This window comes from Glycine soja, chromosome 17 (genome assembly GCF_004193775.1).
Source record: "Glycine soja cultivar W05 chromosome 17, ASM419377v2, whole genome shotgun sequence".
Classification (NCBI taxonomy): Eukaryota; Viridiplantae; Streptophyta; class Magnoliopsida; order Fabales; family Fabaceae; genus Glycine; species Glycine soja.
The window spans coordinates 27,859,165-27,878,240 of NC_041018.1; the positions used below are offsets into that span (position 1 = coordinate 27,859,165).

Here is a 19,076-nt window from a genome sequence, read left to right on the forward strand (position 1 = left end):
AACTGTAACACTGATATGCTGACACATTGACCCTCGTGTGCGATTTCGGAGAGGTCTTCGTGCTTTATGTAGAGGGGGAAATCTGGATTAAAGACCCCGAACACGGTGGCATCCCATCTAACCTAATAAGGCCTCAAGAAAAGCTCTGAGATGGTCAATGTCATCAGATAAAGCGGATCATCGACCTCCGGATCGGGCTTCGGAGGTGGTTTTGTCGGAGACACAACTACATGTTCATGAAACAAAGTTAAATAGCCTAATTTGAGGCACGCTTAATGAATTAATTTAAAAAGAAGAAACTTATAGGATGGACAATAAGTACCTGCTGTGATAAAGACTTGACCAGATGTGTCGGCCAAGCAAGAAAGGTGTGAAGTGTCTGCCCCACTTAGGAAACCTCATCAATGGGTACAAGAACTGGAGCATCTGCATCTGTAACCTCCTCCACACTCACCTTTACTTGGCCAGGCAACAAAGGAGTGTTATGAACAACAGTGAATCCCTCATAAACTCTCCCCATGGCAACCAGGCCGGCAGGATCTGCTTCTATGTACAAGCCACACCTGTCAGAGTCACCGGTCTCAGGATCGTTTCCTGAGGGATCAGCACAACTCCCCTTTGTGCTCACTTGAGGACCGGAGGGACCAACCAGAGGCTCAGGAGGCACTGCAAGTCCCTGAGATTGCATCTGCGACTGAAGCTGGCTAAAGGATGCCATGACCTGCCTCGTCACTTTCTCTGTGATGGACTCCTCTAGCCGGTCCCTGATCTGCTGGGTCAACTGCTGTAATTCGTTAGGAGGCAGGGAGGAAGCATTGCGGGATGTCCGTGGAGCCGATCCAAAGTATTGCTTGATGGTGACACCGGCTCCAGCAGCACGGACACGTCCAGGGTGCTCTGGACGCGACGTCCAATAGCAGCGGCGAGAACATCCTGACGTCCATGGGGGACGAACGATACCTATGTGGCCTGCTCCTCAAACGAATCCAGCACAGAAAACACACAGTGGTACATGGCATTCTCAAAATATTGAAACATAATAGTAATGGTTAGTTGAAAATGACTTACAATCTTCTTAGCGATTTCCTTTGCGGTCTCAGTCGTCATCTCCCCTGTCTTCTTTGTGCGGGCCATCTTCCACTTCACGTGGCATCTGACCGGGGATGGAGGGTCGATGACGCCATCAACGCTTCCTGACTGTGCAGCTTCCTCCAGCTTTTTCTTCGTCTTCTCAGCCAGGAGCTTCTGCTCCAAATAATCATAACCCCCACGAGACAAAACGTGGGGGGCAGTATTCTGCTTCTGGATGGCCTGTGCCTTCTTGCGCACATCCTGAAAAAATTAAACAATAATGTTTGAAATGGGTAGAATGAAGTATAACAACATCATGTTTAATATGAAAAACAACCTAAATGGCAAGGAACATACCTCCCAAGAAGGGTCTCTACGAGTCTGGCAAAATTGGGCCCACTTTTCCTTGCTGATGCCGTATTTCTCACAGACAGAGTCCTCGACACCGTCCTGATCGGCTGGAAGGGTCCATTTCCTCGTGAGGTCTGATTTAAACTACCTCCATCTCTCCCCCACGGTCTGTAGTAACTTCCTTTTCGTCCTACTGTTAGAAGCCTCTGGGATATCAAATTCCGCCTGACAACATCAAATAAAGTTTATTTGTTACAATAATGCATTTTTTGGCTATTAATTAAACAAAATCAAATAAGAAAAGAGAAATACCTGAATATCCTCCCAAATCAGGTCCTTCTGAGCACTAGGGACCTCCTTCCAGTTCTCGTAGGTGACGTCCACCTTATCACGCGCCACAATCCCCAAATATGTTCTTAATTTCTTCCTGTGGGGACCGTCGGCCTTCCCGGTAGCAAGATCAACATGCACCACTGGTCTCTCAACACCAGGTGGTCTAGTGGACAACGATCGTAGACGTGAGGCTTTGTGTGTCTGCTTCACGGCAGACGGCGAAGCCGATGCGTCCGATGGAGGAGGAGGAGGAGGAGGAGGAGGAGGAGGAGGAGAAGGAGGAGGAGGAGGAGGAGTGGAGGCAAGTGGAGAACCCATGATCTTTTATACAATAACATACAAAATAGGATTAATGAAAAGAGGATCAATCATAAGTTTTTTTTTGGAAGGCAAAAGTATAATATTATTAAACAAAACCCCACCACAGAAGAAGACAAGACAAATTAACCAAAGGACTCCGAAAGATTGGTAGTTGTGCTTTTTAATTGTGATTTGGGGCAACCATGTTATAAAAATTCTATTACATGTAATCAACAGTCAATGTATGCTTGATGGAATATAAATACTATATCTTCAAAAATACACATGTACATGGCATCCTTAGGACTTCATCCAGCTTATGTGTTTCATCATCCACCACCCTTTTGTTCTCTGCCTTCTCACGTTTGTTGTTGTTAAACCCATATTTATGCTTTCTTCCCTTCATGTCTTGTTTTATCACAACTTTACCCGAATTTCCTATCTTCAGCACAGTTGAATCTCTTGTCTTATTCTCCAATGACACACTTTGATGACCTGTATCTCTTTTCTTCGTATGTTCTAATGGTTCAGCTTCAGAATGCATAGAGCAATCAAAATTTTCCTGTGATCACCAAAGGCTTCTGCATCGGCGTTGACACTCTCTACCTTCTTTGGTTTATGCTTCTGTGTTGCATTCCGTGCTTCCTCCTTATAATTCTCAGATTTATTGGAGGTCTCACTAGAAGGATCAGCACCAATCCGTGCCTGTTCCTCCTCTACCAGCTCAATATCTTTCGTTTCACCTTTGCTTTTGTAAACTACACTGTAATTTACAAAACAAAAGTTGAAAGGAAAGATATTGAGCTGGTAGACGAGGAAGAAGCACAGATTGGTGCTGATTGTTCTAGTGCAACCTCTAATAAATTTGAGATTTATAACGAGGAAGCACGGAATGCAGCACAAAAGCATAAACCAAAGAGGGTGGAGAGTGTCAATGCTGATGCAGAAGCCTTTGGTGATCACTGGAAAATTTAGATTGCTTTATGCATTCTGAAGCTGAAACACTAGAACATACGAAGAAAAGAGATATATATAGGCCATCAAAGTGTGTCATTGGAGAATAAGACAGGAGATTCAACTGTGCTGAAGATAGGCAATTCGGCTAAAGTTGTGATAAAACAAGACATGAAGGGATGAAAGCATAAATATGGGTTTAACAACAATAAACGTAAGAATAAAATGACTTGTTTAGATGTTATTCCTTCTGGTTCGAGTAATAATAACCATGACAATTCTCTCCATGTTTTCTTTGATATTGATTTTCTTTTTTGCAGAAAACAAAGAGGGGAATGAGCAACAATTTGAAGGTTGTACATTCAGGAACTAAAGAATTCAAAATAGCTAGTAATAAGAGGGATTTGTTTTTGGGATTTTCTGAGCACCAAGAGCGGCTACGCAAGAAGCTTGCACTTGAGGAGGGAAGGATATTTGCAGCTAATGAACAACTTTCTTAACTATTTGTCCTTTAGATTTTACTGTTTCTTTTTGCTAATATGTAATTATAAATAGTATAAGGCTATGGCTTATGGACATGGTCCTTTTTACCCCTAACAATCTTAGAAGTAAATATAGACCATGTTTTTACGCCATAGCCTTATACTATTTACATTTACATATTAGCAAAAAGAAACAGTAAAATCTGAAGGACAAATAGTTAAGAAAGTTGTTCATTAGCTGCAAATATCCTTCCCTCCTCAAGTGCAAGCTTCTTGCGTAGCCGCTCTTGGTGCTCAGAAAATCTCAAAAACAAATCCCTCTTATTACTAGCTTTTTTGAATTTTTTAGTTCCTGAATGTACAACCTTCAAATTGTTGTTCATTGTAAACAGCACAAAGTGGACCTTGTCTGTCTCCAAGAAACCAAAAGGGAGAAATTTAATAAAAGTATTTGCCAGGCCATTTGGGGGGACTCGACTGCCCATTAGGATTATGTTCTTTCTGTGCAGGCTGCTGGTGGCCTATTATGTTTGTGGAATAACTCCATTTTTGAGGTGGATAGGAGAGAGAAAGGTAGAAGTTTTTTAATGCTTGAAGGGACATGTATTAGTAATAATCAGAGGATGATGATTGTCAATGTCTATGCTCCCTGTGATCTGGTTGGGAAGAAAGCTTTATGGGATGATCTGAGGCAGTTGAAGGCCTCTAATCCTAGTGGATTGTGGTGTTTTCTTGGGGACTTCAATAGCATTAGAAGTTCTAAGGAAAGAATCAGCTTATCTCAAAGAAGGGCCGATCCATATGATATTTCAGCTTTTAATCAGTGGATTTCTGATATGGAGCTTCAGGAAATTAAATGTGTTGGGAACAGTTTTACATGGATCAGGCCTAATGGTTGTGTGAAAAGCAGGCTTGATAAATTCTCTCATCTCAAATATGGGTGATTTTAATCATGATAGTTGGGGGTGGAACCTCAGGTTGAGGAGGAATTTATTTGATCATGAAAGTGATTTAGCTATGCAATTTATGGAGGAAATCTGTTCTATTCCTATACAGAGGCATATTAAAGACTCTATGATGTGGTTGGCTGAACCCCATGGTCAATACACTACTAAATCAGCTTACAGTTTATGCATTAACCCTAGTACAACAAGTTCAAATGGGAAGATCTATAAGACAATTTGGAAGTTGAAAATCCCCCCTCGGGCAATGGTTTTCTATTGGAGGCTTCTTAAAAATAGACTCCCCACCAAGGAAAATCTTCTAAGAAGAAACATCAATATGCAGGAAGATAACTGCCCTCTGTGTGGAAGTGTACAGGAGGATGTGGGTCACTTATTTTTCAATTGTAATTTGACAAGAGGTTTGTGGTGGGAAGCCATGAGATGGATTCGGGTAGCAGGTCCCCTTCCAATCACACCTAAGTGCCACTTTATTCAATTCTGTGAAGGCTTTGCGGAACTTTTGAATCATAATACAAGGTGTGGGTGGTGGATTGCCTTAACTAGCTCTATATGGCAGCATAGGAACCAAACTGATTTTCCAAGGAAAACCTTTTGATCCCTATAAAGTCATGGATCATGCTATCTTCTTAGTTTGGTCCTGGCTGAAGGCTAAAGAAAAAGATTTCAATATCAGCTTCAACCATTGGTCTTCCAATATATCGAATTCCTTTGGATAGTTTGACTGGGCTTTCATACTATTGTTATATTAGGGTGGGTTGTTATTTTGGAGGGCAGCACTTAGGTGCCTTGTAATCTCTTTTTCTGGTACCACTGGTACTGGTTTGCCTATTAATAATATATATATATATATATATATATATATATATATATTGCCTTAAAAAAAAAACAAGCTTTAACAACTACCAAAACCAGTTGTATGCCATTCCCCTTAAGGTGTTGCTGTCATGCATACTTTCCCAAAAACACTATAGTACAGCAAATGTCCCTCCACAAGACACGTCATCAAAACCCGTTTCCTCTTTGGTTAGCCATCTGAACCATAAACAACGATATACACTATAGTACTAGCTGATAACACGTAGATAGACAGATAGCAATCAACCTTGAACAAAACCATAGAAATACATATATGCCCAGCTAAATACCTTAAGAATATTACTTCATTTTCTGGCAGATTTTCTTGTTCCATCTCATTGAAAACCTTGATTGCTTCTTGTCCTTGACCATGAAATCCATAAGTAGAAGCAATCATTGAGTTCCACAACTCAAGGGATTGTGTGGCAGCCTATTATAAGGAAGTTTGAAGCCAAACTTGCAAAATGGAAGCAAAGAAGCCTATCTATGGGGGGCAGAATCACTCTCATTAATTCAGTTTTATCAGCCTTACCTAGTGGCGATACTATCTATGGGGGGCAAAATGGAAGCAAAGAAGCCTATCTATTGTGTGGCTGGGGGATAATTTAACTCTACAAGCATAATATCCTACTTTGTATTTAATAAGCAATTAGAAGACCTTTCTATTTCTATTTTTTACACATTTAAAACTCAAACATATAATATATAAAATATATAACAAACTAACAAAGATAAAGACAAAAAAAAGGAAATATAAACTCACCTCACTTGCTGCTGCTGCCCATCATTTCACTCTCACAACAAATAGGAATCATGTACCTGCATGGACGGATCCACATAAAGCTCTAAGGAGATGATTGCTCCCATTAAGATATTTTTTGTAGTTAAATATATTTAATAAAAAAATTACTCCCATAAAAAAAATCAAAATGAATGGTTTCAAGACATGATCGGTTGCTAAATTAAGCAACTAACATGAGAGTACAAAGCCATGCTGCTCCAATAATATATATGAGATGCAAAATGGGAAAATTTAACAACTACAATGGAAATCTTTGTATGCAAGGAAAATGAATCAGACAACACACAAGTGGCTTGACACGGGTGGAAAGAGATGGTGGCAAGTGAAAACTTTGGCACTCAACATAGACTGTATATAGACTGAAAATACAGTTTGATTTTTGATTTTTGATTTTTGATTTTTTATTTATACTTTTCCTGATTGAAAATTGAAATCAACCCAAACTTTAAATGTTGGTGAGCCTAAACATTTCCACTAAACCGGTGGCAGTCTTTATCAGCACCAAGTAACGTGTCTAGTGTGAAAGGCTAAGAAAAAAAAAATACAACAATTATATAAGAGTGATGGTGCTAGATGTTGGATTAAAGCCTTGAATGGTCAAAATAACATTATTGTATCAACGAGATGTGACATTTTCTAGAAAATACCCTGTTACTTTAGAAAATAGTGTTTCAAATAACAAAAGAGAATTAAGAAGAGTGATGTTATTATTATTTTTTATAATATCCTCATACTAGCTAGTTCTTTTAATATTTTATAAAAAATTAATTAATTAATTAATTTTTTATCTTAAAAATACACAAAAAAACATTACTTGATTTATGTAGTAAAAAAAAGGAGGAGATTAATATTCTGCAATATGCCTAAGGTGGCAGGATAACCCTCATCAATTTTGTCTTAACAGCCCTCCCTATTTACCTTCTCTTTTTTTTTAGAATCCCTAAAAAAGAGGTGCATAAGGTAGTTTCTATTCAGAGGAATTTTTTGTGGGGTGGAGGTTCTGAGGCAGCCATGATACAGTGGGTCAATTGGGATATTGTTTGTCTTCCCAAGAACAAAGGGGGGCTTGGGATTAAAGATATGTCCAAGTTTAATGAGGCCTTGATTGGTAAATGGGGATGGGACTTGGCAAATAACCAGAATCAGCTTTGTGCTAGACTCTTGATGTCCAAATATATATGGTGGGTGGAATGCTTTATGTTATGGTAGAAACAGTGTAGACTTCTCCCCTTGGTGGAAGGATCTAAGAGCTGTTTTCCAGCAGCAACATAGTAACAGTCTCATCAATAATATGAGGTGGAAGGTGGGTGATGGGGTCCGGATTAGGTTTTGGAAGGATAAATGGAGAGTAGGAGACTTAACCCTACAAGACAAATACCCAGTATTGTACCAAGTGAGTACTCAGCAGAACCACTCCATAAACTCAATGGGCCTCTTATATATGAATATAATTATATTTGCTGAGCAAAAAAAAAATCTATAGTAGTTGTGTTTGGCAGGATTTGCCTTTGTATCTATTTGCTATTTTCAATACATCTAGTACTGAACTATTATTAATATAATTAATTTTTGCTGTGCAAAAAAAAAAACAGACCAACTTTGGAACAGGATTCTGGTTTCTAAATACAATGGTTGGAGGGGTTTGGGTTAGGGGCCTAGAAAGCTATACTTCTCTACTTGGTGGGCTGACTTAAGGGTCATCATAATGGAAAGGAAAAACATGCATTCCTGAGTCTAAATTAGCTCTGTCTGGTACTTTATCTATTCTAATATAAATTATCTTTGCTTTCCAAAAAAAAAACATGCATTCCAAGCATCATCATAGCTCAAACCACTACACTCTTTATTAGACAAGGCACCACACTGGACAGGAGAATGGGACCCCATTTTGAAATCCCTCCAGCATGTCTCATAGCACTTGTAAGCAACTATAATGACTTAGTATCGTCTTAGTCTAATTTAAATCTCCAAATTCACAGAAACATGAACGGGTAACAAAACATATTGTTTGGAAAAATAATCATATTGCCTAGTCCCAGCTTACTCAAATATCAATCATATTAGTTAGTCTAACTAGGGTTTCGAAACATCACAACAGAGACAGACCATTGAACAATGGATTTTCATCATTAACATACAACAGAGACATACCTTCGATGGCTTCCCTGGGAGTCTTAAAGCCAAGCACAATGGACTTCCAAAATCGAGTCCCACCCTTTCCGGGACTCGATTTTTTCCTAGTTTTCTTCGACCTGCGAAAGTGAGCAAATGTTCAAACGAGGAACGCCTAATGTTAAAACCAAAGGACGTACCTCAAAAGATAAGTGCTAGACACGAACTCCACAAACACGAACTCGACAATGTGGTTGCAGTCACGGAAGCGCAGCCCAGTTTGCGACAAACACCAACTCAGGCAGAAGGAGAAACAACAAGAACGCCCTGGGAGTACTCTTTCTGGGACTCTTTCCTTTCCTAGTTTTCTTCGACCTGCGAAAGTGAGCAAATTTTAAAACGACGAACGCCTAATGTTAAAACGAAAGGACGTACCTCAATCGATAAGTGGTAGAGACGATCTCCACAAACACGATCTCCACAATGTGGTTGCAGTCACAGAAGCGTAGGCCAGTTTGAGACAAAGACGAACTCAGGTAGAAGGAGAAAGAAGAAGAACGATAGGGTTCAAGCGCGCGGGTTGTGCAATTTCAGATTTTTAATATATAATGATAACAACATCTGTTTTTTTAAAAATAACCGATGTTAACATCAACTACGTAACATCAGTTTTCTTAAAACCGATGTTAACATCGACTCGTTAACATCGGTTTTTACAAAACCGATGTTAACAATGGCATACTAACATCGGTTTCAGAAAAACCGATGTTAAACTAAGTCTACTTATTTACAAAAATGCCATCGCGCTTTTGCTAACATCAGTTTTGTGAATAACCGATGTTAACCGTCCGATGTTATATCTAAAAATTGTAGTAGTGAAGGGAGAGGAAGAGAAAAACATGAAATTTTGTGCTCTAAAAGAACTCTGAAATCTGAAGTTTAATTTTCAAATGATCAAAGTTGGAAAAATGCACACACATAGCCTCTATTTATAGCCTAAGTGTCACACAAAATTGGAGGGAAATTTGAATTTCTATTCAAATTTCACTTGAATTTGAAATTGAATTTATGGAGCCAAAATTTCACTAATTATGATTAGTGAATTTCATATATGGTTCAGTCCACTAATCCAAGATCAAGTCCAAGATTCTCCACTTAGTGTGCTTAGGTGTCATGAGGCATGTAAAGCATGAAGGACATGCACAAAGTGTGACTATATGATGTGGTAATGGGGTGTAGCAAGCAAATGCACACCTCCCCCTCTAAAATTTAATTGGATTGGGCTTCTCCCAATTCAATTAAATTTATTTCTCAACACACACATCAAATATTCACTTAATGCATGTGAAATTACAAAATCATCCTGGATACAAAAATTAGTTTAGGTGCCCTAAAATACAAGGATTGGAAAATCCTACATTTCTAGGGTACCCTACCTACATTATGGAGCTCTAAATACAAGGCCCAAAATTAATGAAACCTTAATCTAATATGTACAAAGATAAGTGAGCTCACACTTTAGCCCATAGGTCCGAAATCTACCCTAAGGCTCATGAGAACCCTAGGGCCTTCTCTTGCATCTTTGGCCCAATCTTCTTGGAGTCTTCTATCCAATGCCCTTGAGGGATAGGATTTCATCACATGAGCAAGAGGCTCCAAGAGGACAAGGCTAGAGCTGTTGAAGAAGACCCTAGAATTTTCATGAACCTCAGGGTATATTTCTGAGCCCATGGACCAAGGTTGAGTCCACTTTTCTCTATAAATATTAGAATAAGTTATTTTTTTCTTTTAGGCTTTTAGTGTACCCAACAAATTAAGGGAACCCTACCCTACAAGTTAAGGGTATCCTAATAATATAGAGTTTTAGCCTTGTATTTTAGGATATTTTGAGTAGTCTTTGTAGTAGGGACTTTTTTTTGCATGTTCGTGTATTTTGGCATGGGCGTGCACTTAGCTATTAGAGGGATGTGTGTAGTTTTCCCCCCTTTGGCATATTCTTGGAATATTCCTTTGGCATATTCTTGTGGCATATTCATTTCTCATGTGCTACACTCACACCTTTCATTCTTATGGCATCTAAAGATAATATGCTAAGATGCCTTTGGCATATCTTTAGAATATTCCTTTTAGATTCACGTGAAATGAAAATAAATTCGCAACTTTGATGAGCGAAAAACTTGTGAGGAACACTTCAAAATTCAACTTCTCTCCCCCCAAGGGCATTGAATAGAAGACTCTAATAAGATTGGACCAGAGATGTAAGAGAAGGTCCTAGGGTTCTCATGAGCCTTAGGGTAGATTTTGGGTCCATGAACTAAGTATGAGCACTTATCTTTGTACATATTAGATTAGGATTTCATTATTTTTGGGTCTTGTATTTAGGGTTCCATAATGTAGGTAGGATACCCTAGAAATGTAGAATTTTTCAGCCCTTGTATTTTAAGGCACCTAGACTAGTTTTTGTATTAGGGGTAGTTTTTGTAATTTTACATGCATTAAGTGCACTATTTGATGTGCGTGTGTGTTAGGAGATAAATTTAATTGAATTGGGAGAAGCTCGATCCAATTAAATTTTGGACCATCTTAAGGGAGAGGTGAACATTTGCTAGCTACACCTCATTGCCACATCATATAGTCACACTTTATGCATGTCTTTCATGCTTTCCATGTCTTATGACACCTAAGCACACTTAGAATAACATTCAGTTTTGACCCTGAAACAATGTTTACTTGTTAAATGGAAAAGATTTTCATTTTCGAGTTCAATCTCCTAACCAATGCATGTTATCAGTTGCCAATCAAATTAATCAACGATAATATATATAACAACAAATTTTAGCCAGAGGGATATAAAAGTACTCCTTCCTGTTCCCTCCATAAAAAAAGAAAGAAAGAAAAGTAATGGCAATTAGAAGTTGAAGAACTAATTAGTTCATGATTACCCTTTTCTGGAAGTATTCAATTTCAGCTAGTAGCATCTCATGCTGTTGTAGTTAGAGAGAAAAAGACAAAAAAGGAACATGAAAAATATTAGCAAATGGACAGCTAAAAGATTAAATCATATTATCATTCAATACATAATCATTTTGATGCAAGAAAGGAAAATTGTGAGAAAATGTGAGTTTATATGTGTGTAATTTATTTTTCTTTATACGTTTGTTATAAAACTCGTTAGACAATACATATTTAAAAAGAACCAAAACAATCATTTTTTTCTAATGGGAAAATCTCAATTAAAAGGTAGAACTAGCTTTAGCTTTAGAAATACCAAATTATGTCACGTGTAAATTAGTTCATCATATCGAGAAGAGACTGCATTGTTTGTTATTTTGTTTGACTGTAGTATTTGTATATGAGAATTAATTATGAATAAGCAACTTTTGCATTAAAAAATATTTACACTTGGGAAGAGTTGGATTGCATGTAGGGGTTTTAATTCATAACCACAAATAATATTTTTTATTAGTAAACTATATACTAGGATATTTAATTAAGTTCATGATATCTTTCAACAGAATCAATATAAATAAGATAAACTATAAACTAAATTTTGTCCATCGAACTCTTATATTTTGAAGTCAATTAATGCAAAGGAACTTGTAGAGGATAAAGGTACAATCATCTGGACATATTGAAACTCTTATATTTTAAGTTCTTGGAATTTAGTAATGAGTGCTTTTAATGCATATATTAGTTAAAAATTTATTTTAGAAACTACAAAAACAAAAACATTTGGTATTCTGAAAACTAAAAAAGAAATAGAAGTACGTATTTAATAGAAAGTACTTCCTTTTAAAGTAATTAAGAAGTACTGTAATAAAGAATATTAAACTTAATTAAACCTTAATTACTAGTTAGCATAAACCCTAAGTTTCTTTACAAGTTAAATAAAATTGCTTCAAATTAGGGATAGAAGATAGAACACTAATTTGTTTATTTATCCCTATTTTCTTAAAATCTTATAAAGGGGTGTCCTAGTTAGTTCACTGGCACATACACATTTTAATTTCCTAGATCTACACAGACCGACCAAGAATTAACGGCAACTTATTGTAGTAAAGTAATCATTAATTTCCTAGTTCCTCAACTCGCTCACACACAAAACTTGGTTATCCAGATCTCCATATTTCCCCAATTCTTCATATACAACCCTATTAAATAAGGACATGGTTAAAAACTCGAACAGGGTGAACAAGAAAAACAGAAGCATGCCAAAAGCTAGTATGCTATATCACACCGTCACAAACTAAACAAGTGTTTGCCATATGCAAGAATTAATGGCAACTTATAGTTGGATAACTGCCAACAAACCTCCAAGATGCATATTTCCAACCATCCCTCCGATACTACTTCATGCAAAACTAAATTCCAAAATTCCAATTAAAAGAAGGCAAATCTATCTAACAAACTCTTTCATCTCCTTCACGACATTTTCTCATAGAATAATAATCAGCAGTAATCAATTTAAACAGAAATTATGTCAGTTAAAAAGTAGGACATATAGTTAAAAAATGTGCCAACAAATTAAATGAATTCCAAGAAACATACTGAGTGAAGTCAGCAACCAAGTTTATTGTTATATTTGGTTTCCAATATGAAGCCCACTCCACAGGACCATCATCATTAGAATCATCATCATCTTCAGATTCATCAACCACCTAACACAACCAAAAGAGAACAATATAGAGATCATCATAATAAAGATCTTCAGTTTCAGTACCATAATAAAGATCTTGAACTCAAGCAAAAGTACCATAATAACAATTTCACATAAGTTAATTATAAAAGGTTGTTGTATCTACCATTTGATATTCTTTTATATGTAGATTTTATGAAACACATGCCAATTTTCGAAATCCTAATCTCACATTTTCTTTCTACATTATTAATTTTCTCACTTGTTATGTATTCTTTTTTTATTGTAATATAGTACTATTTTATATATTTCCCTCTTTCGAACAAAAGATTATGTTTCAGGGGTGTAAAGAAACTGGCTTTCGATCATTATCTCCAGGTACGTCATGTCCAGCTTCATCTTATTAGTTGTTTTTATTTCTTGGTCGTTCTCTTAATTAGTTTTCAATCTGAATTACTAATATAATATATAGAGAGAATGACGTAAGATCAATTTAAATTATTGCAAAACCATAGCTTTCAAATGAATTTGAATATGACCTTAATTAAGTAACGTTACGTAGCACAATTGTCTAGTCGGGATTGTCATGTATAGCTTTTAGCTTATTAAAAATTACCTATGCATCTCCAAGGTCTAATTTGTTTTGTAGCATTAGAGTCAAATAATTCATAGCATGGTTTATTTTGTGATATTATACTATGTACTTTATTAATGTGTATGAATTCGGTAGTCCTCCGACGAGAGTTAAACACTAATTTTTTGATGTTTTCCTTTTTTCATATACATCATCATGAGGATTAGGAATTGAACTCCTAATTTATATAAAAGCAAATCTAGTTTATGACTTGTATAGATCAGTTCTCTTGATACCCTTGGTATATTTGTTAGCCATTATAATCATAGTCTTGAATCAAGTTAGGAAATCACTAGCTTATAGTTATCTGCCTTTTCTTTAAGGTTGAAGGGTATCATTTATATAAAAATAAGAAAAGTGTTATTCTAGAGTAAAAGTTTTGTAAAAATTTCTTAAGGGGTTTTCTAGACTATCAATTATAGGAAACAACAGGATCTTAAAACCTATGGTTCTCACAAACTATCAATAAACAACAATAGATAATGATGTGTACCTTTCTCCATAGGAATACTTGTACCTTTCTCCATAGGAACTTCTCTCCAGTGCACTTTTATTTCCTTGAAAGATGAGAGAAATAAGATTTTACTTAGGCCTTTCTTTTCTTCCTCTCTCCGTTCGTGATGGCTATGGGTGAGAGGGAACACTTTCAAGTCAGGAATGGGACCTTATTTCACGTTAGTGGGTATTAAGCCCCTTTTATAACCACTACTCCCATCAAGTAGCAGTTAGTTCTAGAAACTTTTCCTATTAAGCCTAATTACAATTTAGCCCTTAATTGTTAATTATTTACTTATTAGTCCCTACATAAGTCACATGTCTCTCACATGAGACATTAATTCTTACATTCTCCCACTTGGCTCATGTGACATTAATAAACATTATGGACTAAATAAATAAATAGATTAACTAACATAATGCGCATTAAAAATTGACTAAATTGTTCTATACATTGGATACATCATAATTTCATGATTAAGAATAGGAACCAATTCGAGTCATGGCGGTTGTACATCATCTAATCGACATAGTCCCTTCCATGTACTACAAATTAGTCTTCTCCTTAACATGACCATTAGTTAGGAGTATATAATTGGTCCAACATAATGTCTTCATTCAAGACAAAACCTGTTAACATTACTCTAACACAAAACATGCATGTAAACATAGAGAACAGATAATCAGAAACATATCATAATTGAGCTCAAAGTGTCAGCAAAATTACATAAGGTAAATTACACTTAATGATCATCAATAACAATAATGCCCATACTTTCAACATGTTCTATAATGTCTTGGGCAATAATCTTTTATTCAAAGGGTCAACTATCATAAGGTTTGTGCTAATATGTTCTATTAACACTCTTTGTTTCTGAACTTCTTCCTTCACGACAAAGTACCTCAATTTCATATGCTTAGCACCCTTAGAGTACTTGTCGTTCTTACAAAAATATTGATGCGGAGTTATCACAATACATTTTTCAGCGGCCTAGCAATACTGTCGACAATTCCAAGCCCTGAAATAAAGTTCCGCAGCCAATTAGCCTGAATTGTAGCCTCAAAACATACTACAAATTCAGCTCTCAGATGCAACAACAACTGATGCATACAACATTACTTTCATTTGTTTTCGTTCCATATCATTTCTAGGACATTGTGCGAGACTAACACTATTAGAAAATATGATTTCCACATCGGTTATTTATGACTTTTAACATCGGTTTTTGAACCGATGTTGAAAGTACCAACGTTGATAGTATTATCGTTAACATCGGTTTTTAAAAACCGATGTTGCTAATATGAATTACACCCAAAAAATATATATTAATGTTGAAAGTTAACATCGGTTTTTTACAAAAAAACCGATGTTAATGTAAGTTAACATCGGTTTTCTGTAAAAAACCGATGTTAACTAATGTGTTAATGTTGAAAGTTAACATCGGTTTTTTGAAAAAACCGATGTTAACGAATGTGTTAATGTTGACAGTTAACATCGATTTTCTACAAAAACCGATGTTAACGAATGTGTTAATGTTGGCAGTTAACATCAGTTTTCTACAAAAACTGATGTTAACGTTAGTTAACATCGGTTTTCTGTAAAAAACCAATATTAACTAATGTGTTAATGCTGACAGTTAACATCGGTTTTTCCAAAAAACCGATGTTAACGTTTTCGATATTAACATCGGTTTTTTACAAAAAACCGATGTTAACTGTCAAATTAACACATTCGTTAACATCGGTTTTTCCAAAAAATCGATGTTGTTTTCAAGAATTTTTTTTAAAATAATGTCTCTGTTTTTACAAAAAAAAACCAAAATTTAACCTGTAAATTTAAAATCAGACCACACAGCACACAACATATATCATTTGCATTCTGCTTTCAAATAGGTTTTAGCAAAAAACTAACTATCAACAAAGGTTATTCAATGTTAAAATGAAACAACAATTGTAAGAAATGTAATGCAAAGTATGTAAACTAATTAAGTAACCTAAAGTTACATAGTTGCCTAATATCCTATATTTGATTTCTAACTTTTAGATAATATTGTGCCCACTGGATGCAAAGCGCCTCGAATCTATCTACTTCCAATGGTCTAACTTCATTAAAATACTGCATGATCAAATAAAAAAATAAATTAATAATGTAATAACAATTATAAGAAAGTCAACTTTGTTTGAAATAAACAATTACTGTCTCCCAATTATTCCTGAAAGATCCTAAGACCTCCAAGGCCTTAAACTAATCATATTTCACAACAATATGCAACGCAGTCTCACTTCGGACGGTCACATCTTCAATGGATCCAGGCCAAGTCGACATTCTTAAATATTTCACATAAGTATCAAATATTTTCTCAATTATTATTATTTTTTATCTTATGAAACATATAATTTAATCATTTATACTAATTTATAATTTTTTAGATCCTAAGTTTTTAATTATATATTACTTGATTACTTAAAATATTATATAATATTGAAAAATATAAAACCAGTTCAACCACAGTTTAACTTCAGTCGAACCATCGAACCTTAAACCAATGCCTTCACCAGTTGAATCACTGGTTCAGTTTTAAAAACATTGCTTTTAATAGATTAATTGTCCTGTGTCAATCATTAGACAACAAGAGATATGTTTTAAGAATGATAATATACTCTTAATTTGCAGGCCATTCACTCCATTCATTTGGTTAAGAATGGTTATTCCTGTTGTATCAGAATGAGCAGGGAGGCCCATAACTAACTCTGGTTGAGGGCATGGAGGGTATTATGTCATCCTCATGTTTTGTATCCCATCCTCAAACACTTCCAACTCTCTCTTCTCTATCTTAATAATAAATTAAGGAGACAAAAGAAATTGTCCTAAATTTGATTTCCCCTGCTAACAACTAACATTTAAAAATAAAATAAATCTCTCAGAAATTTATGGGTTTTGATAAAAGTCTCTCCCATACAGCATGTTGAAAACTCATTTAACTAGCCACTAGCTTAGTACCAAAACGCTTAGATTCTTAAGGATACCGTACCATAGCAACTCTCATATAATTAAAGTATAGCTTGCTAAATTAAAATACTGCCTTTAAATAAATATATATATATATATATATATATATATATATATATATATATATATATATATGCAAACATACCTAAGTGATGAAGGGAGCTCAGAAAAAAGATGTGGTCTTTTAATAGTGCCACATATATATATTAAAATGGTGCTTCCATATTCAATTTCACGTGATGGCCCACAAGTGCACATGTACATCCGTTGTTGCCATAACAAGCATATAGCATACTTCTAAGTTTATGCCTATTTTTTTTATATATCTACATTTTTTACTGAGCACAATCCACTTGCTTTTTTTAATAAAAAAAATAACATAGGGAAATGAGTCTGGATTAGGTTCTTGACCAATGATTTGAGAGTCTCTTTTTTCTCCTATTTTCACTTATTAATACACGTAAACTAAATAAAAATAGACTGCCAGTGGATGATGGTAAACTTGACACCACAAAGGTTCCTCTATAAAATATTAACTGCGTGGTACTATATTTAAGTATCCAAATTAAAATGATTCTTGCACATGTTTCCTTGTTTTATTATACTCTACAATTTTTAATGGAAAATTGTATTTGTATAATAAATTTTTTATTACCTTTGTCCGGCAAAGAGATTATAAGACTTAAAGAGAGACAAATACGTTATAAAATAATTAATATGATGAATAAAGAATATATAGAGAGAAAAAAAATTAAGTTACTCTTAAAATTTATAATAGAAAGTATTGTATTTATCTTAACTCTTAAGTTGGTTATATTTATTAAGACCATTTCAATGTTAATAGGAGAAAAACATTATTTGCCTAACATGCAGATTTAGTAAAAATCTATAATACTTTCAACCCAAATTATCTCACAGTATCACAAACACTCACTTCCTTTTTTCCCTTTCAACCCAAATCATTCTCATCAACATTCTCTAAATTCACCAGTGATAGAGGCTAGGCTCCAACCACCTTTACCTAGCTGACCCCAAGATGGGACATAAAATTGTGAGATATATTGCCACAGAAAACTGATAAAAGAATGGACCCTCACCAAACAAGTTCTTAAAAATCTAAAGCAACATCTTGTAACTGCAAAAGAAACAGAATAAAAAAAGAAGAAAGTAAAACCAACTTGGCTTTGGGCTTTCTCTTAGCTGCAAAATATTAACTGGGCATTTAACAAACTAAAGGGAAACTTGCAACTAAATTTTTACCAGGCAATATAACAAGAGAAGGGGAAACTTACAACAACAGTGGCCCTACTCATGACACACTTAATTTGCACCGGCTATCCTCCACATAGCATATTATGCGCAACACTGTAGTTACCAAAAATCAAACAATATATATATAAAAAGTCATAATATGCGTATATGAATATAAAATCAATATATTTAACAACAAGCACACGTCGAATTGAGCATAGAACGAAAAATGACACGCTTTAAATGGAAGGCAGAAAGCATACTTGAGCCTGGAAATGGAAGGCGTGGAATGGATCAAGCGCGAAAGCACTGTCCTCATTTTCTCTGTTGAGCTTTGGAATTTTCTTTACGAGACGAAGCTTGTAGGGTTAGGAACGGCGGAAAAGGAAAGAGAGAGAGCCAAGTCACTGGGAAGTGACTTTATTCTAAAATTCGTGTGATATGAGCCTTCGCATTCGCCTAGAACACAGGACCAAACTTGGAATGGGCACCAGGCCCAACCAAGTAAGCCCAATTCTGTTCAAACATTCTAGTTCCGAGTGTTGCTAGGAGTACCCATAATTTTTTTGCTGGGACATCCAACAACATACTGAAAGAATAAAAATCTTTTTCAAAACAACTTAGTTAAAATTTTAAAATTAATTTTTAACATGTTTTATTTTAAAACCTTAATATAATTAATTTGACACAAAAAATTATAAGAAAAGTTTGAAGACTTTCACAAGTCAAATATTTGTTCAAATATTAAAATTAAAATTTTAAAAAATATAGACTGAAAATAATTAATCTGAAATACTTTTTCTTTGTTTCTTCTTTCCTAAATGA

General features: G+C 35.3%; 2 long non-coding RNA genes across 3 annotated transcripts; both read right to left on the bottom strand.

The window, feature by feature from the left end:
• Positions 1-1,855: 1,855 nt before the first annotated feature.
• On the bottom strand, positions 1,856-8,862 carry LOC114393212. Of its 2 annotated transcripts, XR_003662489.1 has the most exons (5): positions 8,661-8,862; positions 8,426-8,600; positions 8,265-8,365; positions 6,075-6,130; positions 1,856-2,076 (listed from the first exon to the last, which is right to left on the bottom strand). It is a non-coding gene; the product is annotated as an uncharacterized LOC114393212 (long non-coding RNA). The 2 variants fall into 2 exon arrangements; XR_003662488.1 differs by having other exon boundaries at positions 8,426-8,861.
• A 7,069-nt stretch (positions 8,863-15,931) lies between these two features.
• On the bottom strand, positions 15,932-18,583 carry LOC114392652. The gene is made up of 3 exons (XR_003662356.1): positions 18,515-18,583; positions 18,293-18,365; positions 15,932-16,106 (listed from the first exon to the last, which is right to left on the bottom strand). It is a non-coding gene; the product is annotated as an uncharacterized LOC114392652 (long non-coding RNA).
• Positions 18,584-19,076: the final 493 nt, after the last annotated feature.